Raw genomic sequence first — 4,362 nt, 5'->3', positions numbered from 1 at the left:
GTGTGTGCAGCCTCTCTCCCATCGTGTGGTGCAGCAGGATGCCTCTCTCAGCCTATTCAAAGCGAGTGTGTGAGTGGAGGAGAGTGTGTGTGTGTTTCTTCACAGATGTCCTTGAACAGAACCCCCTCGGCTCTGCGGATCCCTGCTGCCACTGGAGAACATTTGACAAGCAGCAGGCTCTTGTTAGAGCGCTGTCAAATTAAAGGTGTGTGTGTGTGTGTGTAGGTCTGGGGAAGTGTGTGTGTGTGTGTGTGTGGGTGTGTGTGTGTGTGTGAGAGGGTGTGGGTGTGTGTATGCATTTTCAGAAGCTCTATTCAGAGCCCTGTCAAATTAAAACTACCAAACAAACTGTGTGTGTCACAAAGACAGGCCAAGACGCATGTATGATGGTGGTGGTAGGCATTGGGCTGCTTTGTCTGTGTTTGTTTGTATGTGTACAAGTGTGTGTTTGTGTTTGAGTGTGTGTGTGAGAGAGACACTTGGATTTTGTGCATGCCCTTTTTTTTACATGCATCTTTCACTTGTTTGCAATAAACACACATTGGTGTGATGGAGGAATCTAATGAGGTGTGTCGAAAGGTAAAACAGTGTCTGTCTCACACACACACACACACACACACACACACACACACACACACACACACACACACACACACACACACACACACACACACACACACACACACACACACACATTCCACCTTGGCATAGAGTTCAGTCTGTCTCCATTCTAATGAATTTACATGATTATGCAGGAGGTCTAACATCCAACACAACAGAAAAAAAACAATCATTACTCTACAGGACAATACATTACTTATTTTTATTTTGGAAACAATTACTTTCAGTCAGAGCTTACTATTAAATATAAGGATGATTTATGATTAACTTGAGCTTTAATCTGGCCTCTAAATAAATGATATAACCAAGAGGAGGAAATACATCTGATTAGACGGACATAGACAGGAAGCAGGGAGAAGCTAGCATGGTCTGGCCAAGAATGCAGGTAACTCCCCATAAGAAATATTAACGTAATTCTTCAGTTTCCATTTTTCATACGACTATTTTTTCACTACAGATAAGAGATTTGTACTTATCTTCTCATCCAACTTGTTTTAAGTGAAAAGGCGTACTGCTCATTGTCGAATTGTTCATTTTAGGGCTCACAAGCCATGGAAAGGGCTGGATAATAGCTAGAACTGTGATTAAGAGTAAGTTAAGTTAGCCATGTAATATAGAGTTAAATTTGAGTACTAATTTGAAATACTACAACCCGTGTGCATGTTTGCTTACCCCAGTGTGTATGTGTGCATAGTGCAGTGTCTGTACACTACAGAAGACGCTGTGATAGTGATTTAACTTTGCCTCCATTAGCAAAATGTTATGATTTATGCAGTTGCTGGCAGACTAATATCTTAAGAAGTTTTTTTTTTCCTTTATCTTGTAGCCGGGAAGCCGATTCATCTTAAAGAGTGATGAGGGGAGGTTGCTCTCTATGCAAAACGCATTAAAGCTAAATGAGGAGTCTATTACTCAAATCTGGCTGATAATCCGTTAGCTAAAGACCCCTGGCCGCTAACTAAGCAGATTAAGATATGTCATTGCCACCGCGACCGGGATGACAATAGTACACTACTTATGTCCGACACACGGTAACACCTTGCTGAGTGCATTGTATAAAACCACACTTGGCATTGCTTGGCATTCCGCACACACACACATAGGCATACTCACACATGCACATTATATGGTCAGTTAATCCCATACTTTCTCACACACTCAAACACACACACATACACATCGTTCACACACCCACCACTTATCTACATACAGTGTCTTCTTTCCAGCTCACTTCATAGAATTAATTCTCTCCTCTCCACCCACTTTGTTGTGCTGTTCGTGTGTGTGCGTGTGTGTGTGATAGGAATGCACAAGGGACTCATGAAGGGGCCGTGTTTGTATGAACACAGACAGTTCATCATCGCTTGATTAACATACAATATTTTTTATCTCTGTTTCTCCCCCATTTCCCTCTTTCCCTGTCTTCTCACTGTGCTTTCCTCCAGTGGTGATAATTAAAAAAATAATTTATTCCAACGGTTAAATGACTGATATCCTTGGCTCAGAGTCTTATAAATATGGACCTCAAAATACAACAAAAGAGTTATTCATGCCACATGACGTGATCATGAAATTGACCATTTCTTATCATACCCAACATTTGGATACCAACACAAATATAGCAGTTACAATTGTCCTGATTACGTCAAACACAGCCTCATGTATTTACTTTCCTAAATATTTCAGTGTTGTTAAAGTTGGCGATATCAATGGTTACCGAGGTAACAGCAAGTGGGGTTAATACTACAGCAAACACTCCTTAAGTAGTGAAAACAGAGCCGGAAATGCTTAAAATAAGATAGAATTGTGCTGATAACACACCTTGCTTTCTGTAAATGTTATACTAAGATGGTGATTTAAATCAAGCACACAAAAAGTGAAAGCTGCATCTATATTCCAAATAGGGAAAACATTTGAAGAGGTAATTGCTAAAGGGAAACACAATGAAAAAATGCAGACTGTAAATAAGATAAATAATGCAGATTGAGTTTAGAAAAAACTTGAAAATGTTGTATGATTTTAACTTCAGTATGTTAAAGAAATTAACTAAATTAAATTTAGAAATTACATCCCAGATCCCATCTAATTTGAATATTTTATATATGTTATATCATTTTGAATACGTGTTTACTAAAACATTTAAAGTCCATCAGAGTTTGACTGAGCCAATCATTTGACCTTTTCTTCTGGAGCTATCCACTACATGTAGGTGTTTGCATTCCTAAGCACACACCCGTATTGGCATCCCCAATAAGTAATTGAGGGCAGACTGTGCCCAGTGTTGTACACATTGTGACTAAATAGACGTTGTGGAGCCCAGCTGCAGACTGTAGAAGGCCCAGGGCAGACATCAGTGTCCACATCAGTCCAGACCTTGGAGCTGGTTGACCTGTGCTGGGCCTGTCTTGTTTCCAACGACCGTTTGTTACTAATTAATGGACTGGAGCCCATTCTCCAGCGCTGAGTGCAACACAAACCATATGCATTAAACATGACCATGCCTCCCTCTGCTGCCAGAGCTGGGAAGACAGAAAGATGGAGAGAGGGAGGGAGAAAGAGGTGACAAAAGAGAACAACATCCACCTGTAACGCTTTTGAATAACAAACTATACAAAGAAAATAAAAATTAACGTCAGCAATAGGTTTTTGCTGTTAAACACACAATCCAAGTATCCGGTAAATTGTGAGATGTGCCAAACTTATCGAAAGACTGGACTTGCCCTTTAAGACTGAAAGCCTCCTCGATGGCCATCATCTCACGTGCACGTACACACAGGAAGCGAAACACACACACTGTAACACACGTTAATGCATAAATTGCCATTATCTGAGCTGCCGCCGGTGACAGAAGCGCCCCCACCAAGATCACCTCAGCTGACAAAAGTTAATTTGCACTAATGATGTTTTACTCCTCTCATTACCTTAAATCATCTCCTTCCCTTCCCCTCCCTCCCTTCACTGCGGAGAGGGATGCAAATAGAAAGGTGCAGAAAGAGAACCGACAGCCAAAGTGGAATAAGTGAGACGCAGTGAGATGCACTGTGGCCAGGAGCGCAGTAAGCAGTTTGTAATTGTTATTGTTCCGGATGAAGTTGATGTTCGTCCGCACTGCACTAAACAGCTCTCCCTCCACTCGCTGTTAAATATTTTACACCATCGTATAATTATCAAAGCTACTCAAGTTAATTTTTGATGGAAGGCATGTGCACTCTCAAGTGTTTTTACTGTACAGCCCGCTGCAGCCTTGTATTTATGTTGTAGGCTTAAGTGGTGGACTTTGTAATGATTACAGAGTCTGGGCTTAACAACTGAAGTGTTTAATGTGTAAATTAGCTTTTTTATCATGCAAGTTTGAGTATTATTGTCTTATGACTTAGGGTAATGAGCATTTTGTTGTGTTTGGCCAAACTTCTTCATCCTCACAGCTTTCATTACTGGTCTTGTGCAGGTGTCTCTGCATAACTTGTTTGCCATCTCCATTATACATTAATTATACTATTAGGATGCAACTCAATCATGTTTGTGCTTGGAGTTTGGAGACCTGTTACAACTCCCAGCATTGCTCTATCCAACTCATAGGAAAGAAGACAAATCAGTATTTGTTAAGGTTAATGCAAGGCCTTAAAGGGCTGTTTTTTTCTCAACCAAGGCTTGGGTTTTTGTACCGTTGAAGAGCTCTACAGAACACATCTACGCTATGTCTGCATCAACCAGTTGTGCTTCAATATGTCAAAATGTTTG

This window comes from Eleginops maclovinus, chromosome 6 (assembly GCF_036324505.1).
Source record: "Eleginops maclovinus isolate JMC-PN-2008 ecotype Puerto Natales chromosome 6, JC_Emac_rtc_rv5, whole genome shotgun sequence".
Lineage (NCBI taxonomy): Eukaryota > Metazoa > Chordata > Actinopteri > Perciformes > Eleginopidae > Eleginops > Eleginops maclovinus.
This window is presented reverse-complemented; position numbering follows the sequence as displayed.